At 41.3% G+C, this 19,406-nt stretch overlaps 1 long non-coding RNA gene across 1 annotated transcript; it reads right to left on the bottom strand.

Annotated features, from left to right (window-relative positions):
* Window positions 1–98: 98 nt before the first annotated feature.
* LOC309533736 lies at window positions 99–9,858 on the bottom strand. The gene is made up of 3 exons (XR_014220440.1): window positions 9,756–9,858; window positions 6,782–6,886; window positions 99–2,376 (listed from the first exon to the last, which is right to left on the bottom strand). It is a non-coding gene; the product is annotated as an uncharacterized lncRNA (long non-coding RNA).
* Window positions 9,859–19,406: the final 9,548 nt, after the last annotated feature.

The raw sequence follows: 19,406 nt of genomic DNA, 5'->3' as shown, positions 1-19,406 counted from the left end.
TTTTGTCGTGTTTTCATATATATTGTAAGCAGCACAGGGTGGCTGGGTAAACCCAGCCAGATGGGTGGGATATAAATTAAGTTATTATTAATGTTGTTGTTGTTGTTATCGCCCGCTCCATTTCAATTGATTTGTTCCCCCCCCCTCCAGTTGGGTACAAAAGAATGATATCTGTGGAAAGATAAATGTCCCTGTAGAGTCTGTGCAGGAAGGCTTATGAAATACAAGTGTCCCTCCACTTAAGTGGGGAGTTACATTCTGGGGCCCTGTGTGAATAAGTGAGGGTGCATGGGGAAGAGAGAGAGAGGCTCACACTGGAAATCGCTTGGGGCCGCTGCCCATCCTTTCCCAAGCCTGCCTACCTCCCCGTCTGCCCTACGGGAGCCAGTGCATGCAGTGGTGGCTGGCCACAAAGGGCGATGGCTAAGAAGGGCGAACTGATGTCAGGATGGGGGCGCAGATATATGGTGGAGGTGGAGAGAAGACAACTCCTGCCCCCATGCCTCAATCAAAGGCTGCCTTCCCTTGCTTGGGCAGCAGCCCCTGGCGAGACAAGGCCGATCGATCGATCGATCGATTGATTTCACAGTGCACAAACATGGTCGTGTGCGAATGGGATGTGTGTGTGCGCACACACATATATACATTATTCACATTACCTCAGCGAAGTCAAGTATGGGAACAGGTAAAATATGTAGTTCTGCATATCTGTAGAATATTTGTAGGCCTGCTCCAGCTCAACACTCATGTTTCCATGGAGCAAGTAAGGGAGAAAATACACAAGTGTCCCAAAGCCCTTCAGCACTAACAGACATTAAATAAATGACACAATTTCCCCAGCACTTCAAATTAAATCTACAATGTCACTTATAGTCTGTCACATCCAGAAACCATGTAATCGCAGGATTCATGTTCTTAGCTAGGGGTGAGTCAAAAATTCTACTCACCGAATTACAGTGAGTAATTCTGGTGTTTTAACTGGAACATGTATTAGGATTCTTACATAGTTTCATTTATTTTTTAATATTTCCGAAAGTTTGTAAGGAACATTGTACATGAGCTGTTTGCCTCAACATTCAGTCTTTTCATATATTTTAAGGGTGCATGATCAGCTCTGGGTGGGGACAATAACAAGGCAAATTTGAGTGATTTGGGGGTCTTTCCCACCTCCCAAGAAACCTCTGTCCTTTTCTTCAATATATGATTGTTTGTTTCCATTTATCTCATTTTTATCTAGGTCCATGAGCCCTGGAGAACCTTTCCAAAATGATGCCTACAAGGTACTGAAGATTTTTTTTGGGGGGGGGGGGTTTAAAGCACAGCAGCAGATGTGGGTTTTTTATATTAAAAAAACAACCATTCAACAGCATTTAAGTTTGCTAAAAAAAATCCTACAAGCTCTGCTTTAACTAAGAAACCCATCAGAGATCTTCAGAACTCTGCAGACAACATTCTAGACAGCCTCACATTGTATTGGAAGACACCTACAAGCACTGGGAGGAAAGGGTCAATGTAAAGCTTAAATAAATAAATGTGCAAGGAACAACTCACACCACTGAGCCCCTGTTCGTTACTGTAAGATAAGAAAAAGCAAAAGATAAAGCCCCACCCTCTTCCTCCTGAGGGATTATGAAATTGAATTCCTTTTAGTTCGCCTTCAAAAAGACCCTGAACATATTTGTCTGCAATTTAGAAGGCTTAAATCTACTCTGGAGGACCTCCTGTGCCTATTCTTTTCATTCACTTTGGCCAAAAGTGGGGGGAGGAATTATAGTCATTTTTTAGATTCCCCATTATGGTGAATGGGAAACACAGCTTTATTTTACATAGAACAGCTCAGTATCTGAATTATAGATCAAAATGGAGGGAGCATAGATGGACTCAGAAACAGACTGGAATATATATATTTTTTTTAAAAAAAGCTACTGCAGATACAAGGAGAATCTTGGGGCTCAGTGTGACCCTCACATATTTAGCCTTTCTGTACATTGATGTATTCACACGGTAGGTTTTTTGTAAAACACAACACGAAAGAATCTCAGTGCAATCATATTATGTACAATTAGACCAAGACTGCATTTTTTGCTGTGTTTTTCTCGATATGCTTGTGCTCATTAGTACTGTACAAAGATAAAGGTGCAAATTATCTGATGGTGAAAAGTATTATTTTACTTAAAAGAGAATTAAGGATTAGCAGAGTAACAGAATGCAGTTAGATCAAAATTCTGAAACAATAAAGGAACAGAATGGGGAACAGCCACCTATCCAGCCTCCAGGCTCCAAGTGTTGTCTGGCAGGAAGTAGTTGTTGATCTGTTCTGGTATTACAGTAGACCTTGACAGGCAAAGCCTTGAATGCTGTTGGCTTGGAGCTGAGCTTCAAAGAACAATACAATCACATGGTTCAGTATGATATGGGTTCACGCTATAAAGGTAACATACAATTCTTCCAGGAGTTGTTTCCTTGTGTTTTTTTCTAGCTACAGCGGTTGGGTTGCTTATATTTTTAGTTCGTATTGATTCAAAAAATCAAGGATAGAACAACAGTTGAATCAAGGATAGAACAACAGTCGCCAAAAGGTCAGAATCTATCACTTTTGTTAATTGAATCCATCTTCAAGGCTACCGTGCTGATTCTCCAAGGCCAAGAAAGGGCAAATACCTCTATAAGAACTGGAAATGGATAGCAGTAGATTGTGATACACCAATTCTAGCTGGCGATGAGTTTAATTTTGTGCGTGTGTGTGTTTTAAAAAAGAAGCCACAAGTTGTTTGATATTTTGTCAGTTTATTTTCCACCAGGTAAATTATTCTTCTTGGTTTCAGTTCTTTTAGACTTACCTGGCGGGCAGAAATTATTGTTAATGCATCTATTATTTATAACATATAATGCTGTTAACAAAAGGATCCTCTAGGAATGTCTAGATATGCTATTAAAATTGGTTTGTACCCCTGCCATGTGCAAAGAGTAGCTGATATTCCTGTGTTCATCACTCCAACAAAGCGTGCGGGTTGACATATGCCATCCTAGACTGCTAAAGTACCTGTGAAGTCACAACAAATGGTTCCCTTAGGATATCTCTAGTTCAATATTCCTTTTCAACTTGTTTGTGCATTGATTTCCACTGAAATTTTCAAAGAGCCTTGCATGATATCTAGCCTGGCAAATGTGTGTTTGTGTAGTAGGTGTGTGTGTGCGCGCATGCACATAGTGCTGTTGTTTTAAACAGCACTCAAGACACTGCAAATGAATCTGCAGGTAAAGGTGAACGAGGTATGAAGGAACAGATGGATTTTTTTAAAAAAAATTGCCATGCATACTTGGGGATGACAAGCTGTCTTTGTGGTTAACTTGCGTCCATCACTCATCCACCGCAGCCACAAGTAGTCCCTTACATTTATGAATAAATGAGCCATCACAGAACAAATAACAGCCTTTAATCAATGACCGAGCAGGAAGCAAAATTAGGTCCTAGCCACACCATAGATTTAAAGCACACTTATATACCAATTATAGCTTCCTCAAAAAGAAACAACCTGAGAACCATAGTTAGTTAATGGTGCTTACCTCACAGAACTAAAATCCCCAGCTTTTTAAAGAAATCATAGTTCCCAAGATTCTCAGTGACTGGATCAGGCCATTGGACCATCTAATCCAGCATCCTATTCTCATAGTGACCAACCAGATGCCTATGGGAAACCCTCAAGCAGGACGTGAGTGCAACAGTACTTTATCACTTGTGATTTCCAGCAACTGCTATTCTCAGAGGCTTGTTGCCTCCAACACACTCTGATTAGTGCAAAACGAAACTGAGGCCCTTTAGACTGATTTAATGAAGTGCTGTACCAGTGTTGCTGCTTATAGGTTCCATGTGTACATTTCGAAAGGTCACATACTCTGAATGTTTCAGGATTAGCCAGGGGGAGGGTAGCGGGTTAAGTGCTAATTTATTTGACAGAGTTATTAATGATAAGACTTAGAATGGAAAACATGGTTTCTAAACTAAGCTGGGCTAGTTAAACAAAATCCACCAGCTTCCTGATAATTGCTAATGGGCTTGGGATAGGATTAAAATGATCTCTATGTAGCAAACATATTAATCCTGCAAAAAAAAAACCAACAACACTAAAGGGATAAATATTTTCTAATTGTTTAATCCAATAAACACTTGTAAACAGGTATGCTGCTGCATGATAAACACAAAACAGACTTAGGCTGCAGTCCTATGCATGGTTAGCTGGGAGTAGAATTCAGTGGAATTTGTTTCTGAGAAAGAAATGAAATAAATAAAATTATGAGAAATAAAGTGAAACAATTGGTGTGGTGCCCCCCCATCTATAATTAACAGAATTGTGGTTTTTTTCCCCCTCAGAGAAAGTTATCTTTCTTAGGCCTCATTCACTCTTTCCCTATGTGAGAACATTGTTCCCACAGCCATCCCTGGATGAGACTCCAGTGAAAAACTGTCAGTACGGGACTAGTTCTATACCAAGAAATGCCTGCCAACATTCCCAAGTGAGGGCACTTTTATCAACACAGCCTTGTAGTTCCAGGACCCACAATATCTTCTCAGGAATCCCATCTCAATAATAATATTTTATACAGTCCTCAGTCATTCACATCCCAGACCTTATTTAAACATGATGTTCAGGTGCACTGAAACTACTTCCCCATACAGAATACAGTATCCCACGTAGCTGCTTTCATATTGAAATTGGCCTTAACCACAGTGTGTGTTTTGAGCATGCCTGTGCAATGTCCACTGGATTATGAAACCCTGCTGTAAAAAAATTAGCCCACTTAGTGTCACATTTAGCATGACTGCACCAGTGCAACTGATATATCAAGCAGGTACGATCATCTACAAAGTAAAATATTACTTACCCAGCAGGGGGTGGGGAATCTAAGAAATAATACTGCACAAAAAGAGAGTTTGGGTTTCCTTAGCATTGTCTCTCCTGCATATTTCCATAATATTGTCTCTCCTGTATAGTGATTTGTTGGACCCATAAATTGTCCATCAGGCCCTTCCATTGAAGATGTTCTGTTCTTGTTCAGTGTAATGGTGGGGATCAGCAAGAAAACATGGAAGAGAAGAATTGTGGGCAATTGAAACTTCAAAGTAAACCCATATTTTTATTTATCATCAAGAAGAACAGTTGTCCTGCCACCTGCTGTCATGCCTTGTTGGGACCGCATCAGTCTGGCATGATGTCAGGTGTTCGGTAGGCATTGCTGTCAAGGAACTGGAGGTGCCAAGGAGGATATCACATCGCTGAACAAGACGCTCCTCATCATGCCTCCAGTTCCTCAAGAGGAAGATGCAGTCAGGTACTGACAGGAAAACATCATCCAAACTGACATGGAACAGTGAATGCCATGGCAGTAGCAGTGCTTAACTGTGATGTTTGGTAACGTTTTTAGAAAGCAAGAGAAATGAAGCAAAGTAATTAAGGTTATCCACGAGCAGAAGAAGATGACTGGGAGGCATGCAAATGGAAGCAGGGGTTTGTAGTTGCTGTGCACATAATAAACTGAGTATTAAAGCCACCATTCTACCTGTTCTGGACATGAGTAGATATCACAGTTTTTGTATATTCAAAAGGTAACTACTACAGTGGTATCTCGGTTTACGAACTTAATCCGTTCCGGAGGTCCGTTCTTAAACCTAAGTGTTCTCAACCCGAGGCGCGCTTTCCCTACTGAGGCCTCCCGCCACCGATGCCCTTCCACCATTCGACTTTTGAGGCAAAGTTCGCGAGCCGGAAAACCTACTTCCGGTTTTGCAGAGTTCATCACCCGAATAGTTCATTAACAGGACTGTTCATAGACCGAAGTACCACTGTACTTTTTTTTCAATTCCATTTTCATCTGTGCTCCGCAAACTGTTTAAGCTAGAACAGTTGAGTTTCACCCAACTCCTTCACATTTGTTTCAAACCAAAGCCCTTTTAAAAATTCATTAAGGGTAAAACTGTATTTGAATGTGTGTGTGTGTGTGTGTGTGTGTGTGTGTGTGTGAAGTAAGCAGTAATGTGTACTTGACCCATCCACTGGAACATCTATATCCTTTGCATAAGTGCAGGGGCTCCCTGTAGACAATTTAATGAAAGCACAAAAGGTCAAAGCATAGCCTGCTACTGTGATGCTACACATATCTACCTGCATCCATTTTACCTAGGGATGATGGCTAAGTCTATTCTTTGCCAAGTTTGATAAGAACTGATTTGCACCTTCAGGACTTAATGTGTGAATTGGAACTTGGCTCCATGCCCTGCATATAAATGCAGTTGGTTGCTGCAAGTGAGGTGGCACTCTCTCCCTCCCAAGCTAGTAAACACATTTTCAGGCTAGTAACTTCTGCAGGCTTATTTACAAGGCTGGTTTAACTTGAATTTTTAATTTGAATTTTCACGCAGATTTTTTAAAAAATGCAAATTAATATAAAAACAGGACAAATCAGACTTGTGGGTACACACATGTAAAAGTGACACAGACTAGAAATAGACTGAGTGGCGCATCCTTATTTTTACTCCATTGACTCAAGCCACTTTGTGAAATGAACAGATACCTGTTTTACACCCTTACTAGATAAAACCTGACCGGTTTCCATTTAAAAAGCAATCCACTATAATTATAGATTATCATTAAAGCAATGTCAAAATTCAGCTGGCAACCCCACCCCCACCCCACCCCGGACAGGAAAACTACTACCACAACATCCCTGGTAGGTCATCATTCAGTTTCTGCTTAAAAATTTGTAACGATGGAGAATGTACCACCTTCAGAGGCCTTCTGTTCCACTGTTCCATCAAAGGGGTTCTTCGCAATATTTATTCCAAATCATTTGTCTTGCAGTTTGAATCCGTTGGTTTGCGTCCAACCTTCTGGGGAACAAACCCAAATATATTCAGTTGTTACTGCATCAGAAGCATTCTTCAGCACAGCATGCAGGAATCGGCATGGGCCAGGGGAACATAACACTATCTTCACAAAGCTATGATTCAATTTGTTTGTACGCAACATAAAACAGCTATTAATGTCAGTGATTCCAGAAATAAAATCTTCCATTTCTGCAGTCTCTGTATTGATACCATTATCTCTCCACTCAACAGGAGTGTAACATTAAGCACAATATGACTTTTATCGCAGCCAAGACATAAACAAAACAACAAGGCGGCTATTTTATTTACAACAAATACCTGCAGGTCAGATTTAACCTTGCAAAATGAAATGGTCTTTAGGTCCTAATGAAGGAGATCAGCTGTGATATCTTGCGGATTCTTTGGATGCTGTGAAAATAAAAGTAGCCTAAAGTGTGGGTGCATTTCAGTTCTCTGTATCTATTCAAGTAATGCCTTATTTTGGATTTTGCAGTATGGTAGAAGGAGTTGATAGTGTCTGAATGAGGATGCTGGCATGTACATTTTATTGTGCAGTTTACAAATGCTAGTTTCTTCTCTTTGGAGCGGGAAAGGCTGGCCTCTCTCTTTTGTACACAAATATAATTAGTTCAACCAATATCTGATTAACAAAGTATGCAAGACTTTCTGAGTTGCAGAAAACCCTACCTAATGCCATTCACACAACACGGCAAGGAGAAGGAAATGAATGTGTGTGCTCAGGCAGTGGGGAGGGCATTTGCACCATACATTTAAAACACATACAATGCAAATTCAAAATCCATAGCCTCCCCCCAAGAATCCTGGGAACTGTGGATTGTTATTTCTGCTGGGAAATAGCTCTGTGTAGCTTCCAGGAACTCTCAGGATTCTTTGGCGGGGGGGTGGGAGCCGAGTATGTGAAATGTACTCTAGAAGTATGGTGTGTATGTGACCTGTGCCAGGATTTGGGCCTTCATGAATGCATTAGAACCTTGCAAGTATAAGCTTTGCCTGTGAGACCTGTCATCGCTGGAGGAATGATGTAGTCTATGCTATTGCTTGGTGTTTTCCCCTGTACAAAGCAAAGGGCAGAACTTAGGGATCTCTCCAGTAGGCACTTTGGCATGAGATGGTTCAGCACACATAGCCTAGCACCATAGCTGTCAAGTGTCCCTTATTTGGCGGGACAGGCCCTTATGCCAGCACCATGGCCCGCTGCTGTCCCTTATTGATGATGTCCCTTAAATTTCCCGGGTTTCAAAGGAAGCAGCTCTCCCTCCCTCCCTGCTGGCCAGGGAGGAGGGAGGCTCCAACTGTGTTGCTTGGCTGCGTTGCTCACCCAATAAGAAGTGTAAGAATGACTGGGGGGTGGAGCTTGCATACCTTGTGCTGATCAAATCGGCTGCATTGCCTGGGGACTCGCCTTTGCTCAGCACTTCCCAACGGAGAGGTGACGGTGGTTTTCCTTGAGGCTTGAGGCTTTGTTTGGCTGCTGGCTGGGCTTTCTGCCTTTGGCTCGGAGGGGCTCAGAAGTTGAACATACCTATGCCCGGAAAATCCCTTATTTTGGCTGCTGGTCCCTTATTTTCAAATCTGTAAGTTGACAGCTATGCCTAGCACAGCTCCCGCCTGCTCTGCTATTTGCACAGCTGCTGCAGTGCTTCTTTCCCAGTTGCCAAATGATTTTTCCTGCATATTTGTGCCACTCCTGAGTTGGGAGTGCATTTATGGTCCATAGCTGTTACTATAGTGGCACGTGGAAATATGGTCCCAGGAACAGGACTGTTTTGCTGCAATTTAAGGCCATTGGCTAGGGAAACCATGGACCATCACCACCACCCTATCAATACAAAAGGTAGGAGGTGTGATAAGCATCTATAGTTTTATCTGAATCACCCCTACTAATAGGCAGAGTGAGACAGCTGCTTCTGGTGGCTGATGCTTGGGCAGCAGCAATGAGATGCTGAAGAACAGAGGTGCTGCCTTCAGGTGTGGTAAAATTAAGCTTCCAGTTGAGTTGGCTTTAGTGTATGGAATGAGGGGAGGCTCCACTTTGTACTTCAACTCGAGCAGCAAAATGCTTTGAATCAGCTCTGACCATCTTCCCTGCCCATTTTGGGACTCCTTACGTCAGAAAGACAAAACATTACTTCTAAAGGGATTAGCTGTATTAGTCTCTTGCAGTAAGAAAAAGTTACCAAAAAAAATCCTGGAGGAACATTCTGAAGTATTGTAGCATAAAGCTTTCTTGCAGCAAGCCACATCACAAGAACCAGAATGTTTAATACTAAATAAGCACATTTCCATTTATCTGCTGCAGGGCAGATGATCATCACATGCTTTAAGGTGATGTTGCAGCAGACAAATTCTGATGTGCCTTAATGCATGTTTAAGGAGTTCTCCTTCTTGAGCAACATGTCTTAAAAAGCTACTGATGTGCCTATGATGGTGGATATTCGCAGCACTTTAGCTCTTTCCCTAAATACAGATAAGTGAGCATGTATAATTAATCTGAAAGGAACAAACCTGAGCACTACGAACAAGGTAGAATGCTTTTGTTCTATTCAGATTTCACACAAATAAAATGTAATTGCTACAACACTTAAAGAATCTGCTGAAATGAGAAATACAGCTTTCAGCTGTGTCCAGCAAGGAAGAAAGCACACACAGTAGACATTGTTACTCCCATTAAAATTACAGTGCTAATTAAACTAATTACACACATGAGCCAGGCAAATTGTTAGCGCTTCACTGTAGAAAAGGCTTCACATCATTTAGCAGGGCAATGATTTTTGTGCACAAAATAATTAGAGGAAAAATATATGTAAATGGAATGTAATCATCCATTAGCTGAAATTATTCCTTGCCTTACCTTAATGCAAAGCTACTTCTGATGTCTGTCATTTTTCTCTTTGCAAAAGCCAAAGGTGGTATTGCAAAGCAATCTAACGAATGTCTCCTGTCTTTCCCATCTGAAAACAAGGAAGCGTCTTTGAAATTAAAACCTGAAATTCTAACTCACAATGACAGTAATAAATCCCTTTCCACTACCACCCAATAGGCAACACTGCTTTGTGTTCAGGCATTTTGAAGTACAGTAGCAGTAAATTAATGTCATGTTTTATATTGTGACCTAAAAATTTGTTGTGTTAAGTGTTAACCAAGCCTTTTGAGTCTGCACAATTATTTTACGAGATATATATAAAGTGTGACAGCTTTAGCAATGATCACATATTCCTCAGTTCTGTTAAATAATGCCTAGCATCTGTCACTGACATGGGCAACTTTTTCAGTACTTCCAAATATTTCATTTAATTAGAGACTGGCAGCTGCATAACAACAAACTTGAGTTTCCGTAATTCACCGTTTGCCCCGTGTGTGGCAATACAAAGAGTATGTCCAATTCTGATAATACTTTACAGTCCACCCATTCATGAGGAAGTTGTACCTCTGGCAGAATTTAATGTTGCAACTTTCTAAAATGTGTCTTGAAGGGTCAGAGTGGGTAACGGATGCAAAACACCCAGTCACACCAAGCAAAAGAAGAATAGTTAAATGCACGGGCACTCTGCCCCCATTTTTCAGTTTAATCCTATACGCCAGACTGACCAGTATTATATATGTTATTGTATATTTAGATCCCATGGAGCTTAAGGCACCATGCATGGTTTTCCTTCTGCAGATAATGACTGGGCCAAGGCCACCCACTAAATTTCATGGCTAAGCAAGCATCTAAATCTGGGCCTCCTCCATCTTAGGCTACATTGACACCATTCATTTAAGCCACTATAATATCACTTTGGACAGCCATGGCTTCCCCCAAAGGATTCTGGGAACTTTAGTTTGTTAAGCGTTCTGAGAGTTGTAGGAGATTCCCCTGCACACCCCCGGTCCCCAGAGTTCCCTGTTCTTCTTTCTTAAGGCTCTTTATCTTTAAACCAGTTTTGTAGTAGATAGCCCTTCATATTTGGAGGGATCCTTGAAATAGGTGGTTGTTCTTCATAAAGAAATACATGCAGCCATCCACAGTTGCACCATTCTGACAGGGCAAGCAGGAGGGGTGAGGCAGTGGCAAGGCTATTGCAATACGAATGCAGCAGCTGGAGCATCATGTTGGCTCCATCAGTGCATTTGTGCATCACTGACCACCACGACTACCCTCTCAACCTCCTGGTACACCACAGCAACAACAGGTATGGGAAATCAGGTGAGCAGTGCCACCCCACCAACTGCTACAGCATCCTACCAGACACACACTAACCCCTGTTCACTCAACAGGTTCTGGACACAAAATCATCCTCCCCATTTTTTCCCCTACAGGCACAAAGCTTGGCTTTAGTAAGGGCTACACTTTGTTCAGGGTAAAGGCTGGCAGGGATGAGGTGCCATCACTTGCTGCAGCTCTGCCTTCTGCTGCTGGCTCCTAGAGAGAGGGGTGTGTGAGTTATCCCTCTTCCCTGCTCATGCAGGAGGTATCAGCTCAAATTCCCCAGTTCTAACTGGGGATCCCTATATTGGGCCGATTCCTTCCACATCAGTGCCTTTCTACATCCAGGTGAGAAGAGGTTAGGGCTGATTTTGTTCCCCATAGTCACTTAGCCATTCAGCACCATACTCCATGCCCTTTTCAAGTCAGAAGTAAAATAGAATTCATTCTTATAAAGTATAAATGTGCTTCAAGGAGAGCCTGCACGCCAAACTTCACCAGAGTGTATTTCTCAGTCAAGTTATTAACAGCTGAAAAGGAAGTCATTGGATGAAATGGCTGCAAGACTCCTTAAAGAAGTCTAATGGCCCCACTGGGCCTCACTGTAATATCCCCTATATGTGTGCATTGTTCTTGCTTTTCCCCATCACAGTGACACATTAGGGCAAGGAACACAGAGACAACAGTCAATGGTCCCGGGAAGACAAATAAACAAAAACTCTCTTGGAACCCATTTTTCTTCTTTTCCTATCAGAGGAAAGCCAAGATAAACCAGCCTGCTGGAAATGGAATTACATCCTGGTATATATGACTGTTAGAGTTTAAAGATATTTTGTAGTTATAACTGCAAAGGAAATTGCCCTGCTATCTTTCCATTTCTTCTTGACACTTCTGCGAAAGAACATCAATATCTCCGTTAAGACGCTGCTCTCCTTGACGGCTGAGCCTCACCATTCCTTTTCTCTTGCTGTTAATTATTTTCATCCATAGCCAGCTATTTGTTTCCTCTGAACTGATAAATACAATCAATAGGAAGAATGCTGCAAGAATGAGGCTGCCAAAACTAATTTGGCATCTGGACAATTTGTTTTCCCTTCACCGTTATGATATAACATGAATTTGAAGTTTGATTTGATTTGTTCCCACAAGCCTGTCATTTACGCTTTTCTACCCGGGTGTTTGGCATGTGTTGAAATGGGAATAACCAGTGACAAATATTAAACATGCATAGGAAGTCTTATGTCTCTCCTCCATTTTTTAATAGAAATAATCTTTTTTGTTCATTTTCTCCCAGTATATGCATTTTTGTATGCCTTTCAGAGGGAGCGCTGGAGAGCTGCGCTGCAAACTTCAGGAGAGTGTGAATTTTGAAGCATAGCTGCATTTTGATTTTTATATATTGTTCGAGAAGTTTGGAATCTTGTGGTCACTGGTGATGCTGTTAGCAACTTGAGAGCTTTCAGCAGATAAACCATCAGGAGGAGCAACAAAAATAAGCTTGGAGTTTTACTCTTTTCTTTTCCCAATAAAATAAAAACACATTTTAAAGTAATGCATTTCTTGGAGAAAATAAACTTGTTCCCAGCTCTAAGTGGTAAGTGAATACAATATATTTCTTGTTTACATCTGTTGTAATGACACAAAAGGAAATCTTTCTTTACCATTAGATATACCTTAGCTTTTCTTTCAGTGTTGAGAGCCTGTACTGTTTTCACCTGGGACTATACTGGAAGGTTCCATTTTGATTGCCTAGGTATATAATAAGGATTGTATCTACTGACGCCTTACTGTGCTTTATTTTCTAACTTCCCAGTTTCTGAAAACTGATTATTTTAGAGCTTGTACAACATAGTGGAAGGCTAGTCTATCTCCCGAAATAATGCCAATCTTTTCTGCTATTCTTCCATTTCTTATGTTCTTTTATTAAGCTACTGAAGCAAGATTGGAGCTAATGCTACTGTAGCCATCAGAGGGAAGTCTCAAACACCAGGTTGCTAATTTTTGGCCAGTGCCAGTGGTTGCTTCCATTTTGATAACACGCCTTGAGGCCATCCATCCTTTCAAACTATTTTCCATATATTCTCTAATATTTAAGCCCCATTCAGGTGTTCTGATCTTTCCAGCAATGAAGGCAAGTGGGGAGGAGCATGCTAGGTCTGCTCCTCATCAAATCCTTGTTATGATTTATAGAAGCAGGGCTTTTTTCAGCCAGAGCTCACAAGACCTCAGCTCCAGTGCCTCTCAGGTGGGCAACCATCGCTATTCTAAGAGAACAAGGGAGAAGTTCATGGTGAGCTCCAACACTTCTTTTTCTAGAGAAATAGTACTGTGCAGACGTCAATTGGCCCATAACTTGTTAGACCTGTGCCCATTATCTGTTGTTGGTACTACACCACACTTCAGCCAGTGTAGTCAGCAGAGAATGCACAGCTCCAGCCGAGTCTTTCAGCAGAACACCAGTTTTCCTGCTTTCCAGTAGTCAGCCTTTTCCAGAGATAAGAAAACTCCTTTCCCACTCAATTCAGTTTATAATACGAAGCGTTTATTGTCTCATGGCACAAGACAAGCATAAACACACTAGCTACATAAACTTTAAGAGATGCTGGTACAATAGCCAGAGTTGTACATGTGTGTGAAGTGGAAGCAGGCTGGAAGCTGGGGAGAGAAACATGTTTGCTCTGTGCTGGGCTTTGCGTGGCTCCCAGAAACCAAATACGGAATCAATATCTGTTGGGGTGCTGGTGCTGTGAGTCCCTCCATGCTATGCTCAGGTTGACTATATGTGTAATTGAAACCATACATTCTAAAGCCGCCACAGTCTCCGCTGACCTTTATTCCAGGGAAACCTGACCCTGGATTCTGTCACTGCTTTGAGAATTGGGTGGCATGTAACAAAACAATGACTATATTCCACTTATTTCCATTTACAACAAATCACCTTCTTTTTACGCTTCCTTCTAAATCAGAGTCCCTTTCCTACAGTATCTTGAAAAAAGGCAGAGATGTGCCATCAGTTAAGAATTAACATTTGTAAATATCCACAGCAATGTGTTTTCAAACTTCTTTGCCTCCCTTGGAATGCGCTTTGAATGGATGTATCTCAAGGTAGCGCCACAGGCATGCCTTTGCAAAGCATTGTTACCAACAGAATAGGTGTACTTAAAGTTGCACTCAGAAAATCTCGCTTATACCAAACAGAGCTTTTCCAAAAAGAGAGGTGGGAGGAGAGATATGTAGAAGGAAACGAAGGCTAGCAATACAAGGGGAACTTTCGTTATAATCTAGACAACACTCTGTGTCTCCTGAAAGCCATTCTCCCAATGGGAATAGTTACAAAAGAATGCGATTGTGTATACCTTTTAATACTTTCAGTCTTCTCTCACAAAGAAAGCTAGGTTTCCTTTTTTATTTTTTATAAGGCCACTTTAACATGAAATATCAAAGGAAAAAAATCCTTACAAAGCAAATTAAAAAAAAAAGCTCAAGGGCGGGGGAAATAAATTATCTGAGCGCCCAGCATGCTTTCTATCTCCTGCCCATGTGGAAAGAAAAGATAAAGAAGCAGGCAGAGAAGCCAAAGTCAGGGGAAATGAGTGTTTAAAAATCTTGTCGTCTCTGAAGTCGGAATATAAACAGTAGACAATAAATATGGAAATATCAAACTTTATTGGTTATAAAGCGACTGCTTTATTGGATATACTGGGAGGAATCTGATATTTGTTCAAGATCTCAAGTGGCCTAAAAAGAAACATATGACTTAAATATATGATTGCTAGATATTATTAAATATTATTTTTAAGTGTGTGTTTGCCTATGCATCTGTGCAGTACCAATAGCATGTTCCAACATGTTTATAGCCATTGAAAGACCTGTACAATATTAATTTACTATATTTATTATTTATTTATTCAGGGATCCCTTCCAGTTCTATGCTTCTATTATTCTAAGGCGTGGCTGGTGACAGGTGTGCTTTGTGAGAGTGTGGCCTTGTGAGAGTTCCAAGGGTCATGTAGAGAAGTCTGGAGGACCCCATCCTTGTACTAGTGGGCTAAAGAGTTGTTGCTACTGTTGCTGTTTGGTGGCTGCTGTTGGGTTATTTTTGGTGAGGTGGGGTTAAGCTTCTTGCTTTCCTGTTGGAGATCCTGGGATTAAACGTGCATCGCAACAAACTTGAATTAGATAATTACTCTTTCAAAATCGTTAACAGGACAACTGCCTGGAGATGAATTGCTTTGCTGTGATCGCAAGTAATCAAAAGAAATGGCTCTGACCCCGTTATCTGTGAAATTTTTACACTGCATTTTCATTTATTTTAAATTATTTATAAGGTAATATCATTATTGGAGTGCGCTGCTGTTGCATTTATTGAATGCAAATGTGTCTGCCTTTATTACTTCTCCCAGGATTATACAATGCATTGGTCTGTAGCTGTCAACATCTCCTCACATTATGATGGCGATAAATAATGGATTGCTTCCCTCCCCCCTTGGAGAAATATATTGCAGTATGTTTGGGATTTCTACTTCTGTTGTCAATATTGGAGAAGAGTGCTCCGAGCACATAATTTTGTGTAATGGTTAGATATGACCATGATCTATTATGGGCTCATTTGGCGCACAATATCACTGCTCTAGAGGATTTTATGCAGTTCGGCTTTAAGAATGCAAGGGGTTGTCAGAACTAGCTATTGAAATCCTAGCTTGGCCATTGCAAATGCAACACAAAAGAGCACATTTTCCCCAGGTACCACTTCTATAAACCCAAGGACGGAGCCCAAACCCCTTTAACAGCTCAGCCTTTAACAACAGATTATCTGAACATGATTGCTAATAATCTCTTTCTCTACCATCTCTTCCTGTACAATTACATTGTGAATTGTTACAGGTGCAGAGACTGGCATTGTGCCCACCCACTATTACTGGGGCACTAATCCATTGGTTTTTAATAAACTGGGACTCTGATCCTATGAGCTTCTGTAGTAAAACAATGCATTAGGACATAAATTTTCACTGATTCCTCCAAGCTCTTTATAGACATAAAATAATACTGTGAGTATAATACTTCCCAGAAACAGAACTCCACTCATGGGATATTCCCACTGGAGAAATGAGGTGATTTTTGCTTATTCTTATTTTTCCTTGTAACTCCCTGAAAAGTTGATGTGTGCAGTGGCGTAGCGTGGGTTGTCAGCACCCGGGGCAAGGCAAGTAATTTGCGCCCCCTAACCCGTGGATTTGCGCCCCCTAACCCTAACCCCCAGATGTTGCGCCCGGTGCGGCCGGCCCTCCCTGCACCCCCCACGCTACGCCACTGGATGTGTGGGAGGTGGGTAAAAATGGCCTCTTCCACCCCTTCCTCTAGAAGGTGTCAGTTGAATCTATTTCTTCTATTTACCTAGGGGGCATTCTGTATCTAACTCAGAGTGCTCTTAATGCTGTGAATCCCTCCATTGTGGGCTCAAGTTGTATATATGTGTAAATAAACCATATATCATAAAGGCACCACCGTCTCCACTGTGCTTCATTCCTAAGGAAACACAAACCCTGGGTAAGGGTCTGGAACCCCTGTAATTGCACAGTGCTCAGAGATTTGGGTGGCGTGTGACACTATTCTTGTCAATATCTGGCTTCAGGACAACAGTCTTTTGGTCTAAGTTGCCTCTTGACATACAAATTGCTGTGAGCATAAATGCGGTAAGGAAATACAAAAATGTTTTCATTGCTGTCAAAAAAAATAATCTTAATGATTAAATATATGAAAATGCCTTAAAAACTTGATTACTTGTTTTAACCCTAATCTGCCTTGGGACCTCATGATGAATAACAAATAAGAAAAACTACTACTGCTGCTACTACTACTACTACTACTAATAATAATAATAATAATAATAATAATAATAATAATAATATTGTTAGTTGCTTGAAGCACAGTCTACTGTGGGAAAGTGGCTTCTAAATAAACAAAACTTTACAAATTTCAATTTATTGCCTCAGGAAACCTTAGAGCAACCTTGTCTGTATTGGTATCTCCATACTGGGGGGTGAGGGGAAGAGAAGGGTTAAGATTGAGACTTGACTAATACTGTGTAGTGAGTTCACAGGAGGGGCACAGTCTAAATTGGGGCCTTCCTGGTTCACAACTGACAAAATGGCTGAATAGCTAAACTGGTTATCCAAGCTTGCATTTTAGCTTTCATTTCCCTGTAGGGCAGTAGATATCAACAAGACAATAAATGCCACTGAGCACCCTTCATGATAATGCAGATCTTCAGATAGCTGACAGATAAACAAACAGCTTGAAAGAAAATGGATAAATCAGGAATCTGCTTTGAAAAGCAACTTCAATTAGCTTCTGCCCTGAAATCCAGAAATGCATTCCATTAGGGTATGTTCCTGAGAATACAAACTAGATGTAAGAAAGAGCACACAAAAAATAAAGCCAACTGGTAAACTGCATATTTTCTTTGCACAAAATTACACCCCTCTAGATTGCATTGAGGAATATTTTACAGTCCATCAACATAAGCAACTGAGGAATATTTTAGTTAAAGTGAACTGTGGTCCACAAAAGCTTCTGCTATATTAAATTCCTTCCAGCACAATCAAAGAGTTAATATGGCAAATTAAAGGCTAACAGGGCTAATCCTCTGAAAACAGGTAAGAACGTTAGGCAAGCTCAATTTTAAAAGCAAGCAACCTCAAAGAAAATAGCTTGCGTGTCTATTACACCACATTCCCTGGGCCATGCCAGTCCACATATATTAGTTTTAGTGGCATGAGGGAAGATATAGTGATGTGGATATTTATCCCTAATTATGAGATTGGTACTTTCCTTCAAGTGATGCGGGTGGCGCTGTGGTCTAAACCACAGAGCCTAGGGCTTCCCAATTGGAAGGTCGGCGGTTCGAATCCCTGCGACGGGGTGAGCTCCCATTGCTCAGTCCCAGCTCCTGCCAACCTATCAGTTCGAAAGCACATCAAAGTGCAAGTAGATAAATAGGTACCACTCTGGCAGGAAGGTAAACGGCATTTCCATGCGCTGCTCTGGTTCGCCAGAAGCAGCTCAGACACGGCCACATGACCTGGAAGCTGTCTGCGGAAACGCTGGCTCCCTTGGCCTATAGAGTGAGATGAGCGCCACAACCCCAGAGTCATCTGCGACTGGACCTAACGGTCAGGGGTACCTTTACTTTCCTTCAATTCAGCCTCTCCAAGGCAATTTCTGCTGCCCTTACCATTACAGTCTTAACTACAGTTAAGTGTCTCAGCACTGTGTGCCTCTATTTGAGTTGAGGGGGCATTCTAACATTTCCCAACCTGGTGCCCCCAGATATTGTTTGACTTTGGCTCCTATTGGTCTCAGCCAGCATGGCCAAGGGATAGGAAGGATGGAAATATGAGAACAACAACTGGTGGATACCAGGTTTGGGAAGGGTGGTGAGCACAGTCACCTACTCCTAATCTTTCAATCATCACAAGGAATCTGGAGTATCATGTCTGAACCATCCCTGAATGCATTCTTGTTCTGTTGCTACTTCTGAATTGGGGGAGGCTGGTTTCACTTGCTTCAAATGTACTTAAATATGAATATGGATATATTTGTTGCAGATACAATGAACTTGCACCGAATCCCATTACTTTTGGTCTTCTTCTTCCTTAGCTTTACTTTTGATTATTCTGTGCTCCTGTTATTGCAAATGTTAAAGTATTTGCTCTAGAGATAGCTCTTGCAAAGAGCAGAACGGCCATATGTCACATTCTTCCAAGACAATTCCTCAAAGAAGCAGGCTTTGTTTATTTGCCTTCCATAAATCCACTGGGGTTTCACTTGATGTGCTGAAGAATGAGATCCCTTTGTTTGGTTTTTAATAATACTCCAGGATGAAAATTTCCATAAGCAGGAAGCCAATAAAAGTATGCCAGGAGCATGAGGCAGGGTGATGTTTGTTCACAGATGGAATGTGAGCATTTCACATGGTGCTTTTTTGCTGGTATTTGTTTTTCGCTCAGCCAGATTTACCCCATGGGCAGACCAGCCTACCACAATGCCCAAGACTTATTATGGGAAGCTTACTATTATGCTAGACTGGTGATTTTTCTTGTAGCTTCCAAGTAAACTGAAAGTTAAAGTGGTGTTGTTGTAGAGGCTTTCATTAATATGCAACATCCATATACATAATATACAAACCACAGGACAGACTTTTCTTTCCTTTTTTAAATAAAAATAGTTCCTGGAGTTTTTTTATTTTCAGCGATCAGGCTGGCAGCCACAGACTTGTTATTTACACGTTGCTACCAGTGTAGAAACACAATTTAA

This window comes from Podarcis vaucheri, assembly GCF_965113315.1.
Source record: "Podarcis vaucheri genome assembly, chromosome: 5".
NCBI classification, from domain to species: domain Eukaryota; kingdom Metazoa; phylum Chordata; class Lepidosauria; order Squamata; family Lacertidae; genus Podarcis; species Podarcis vaucheri.
Note: the sequence above shows the minus strand (reverse complement) of the source record. Positions and strands in the feature narration are given on the sequence as shown.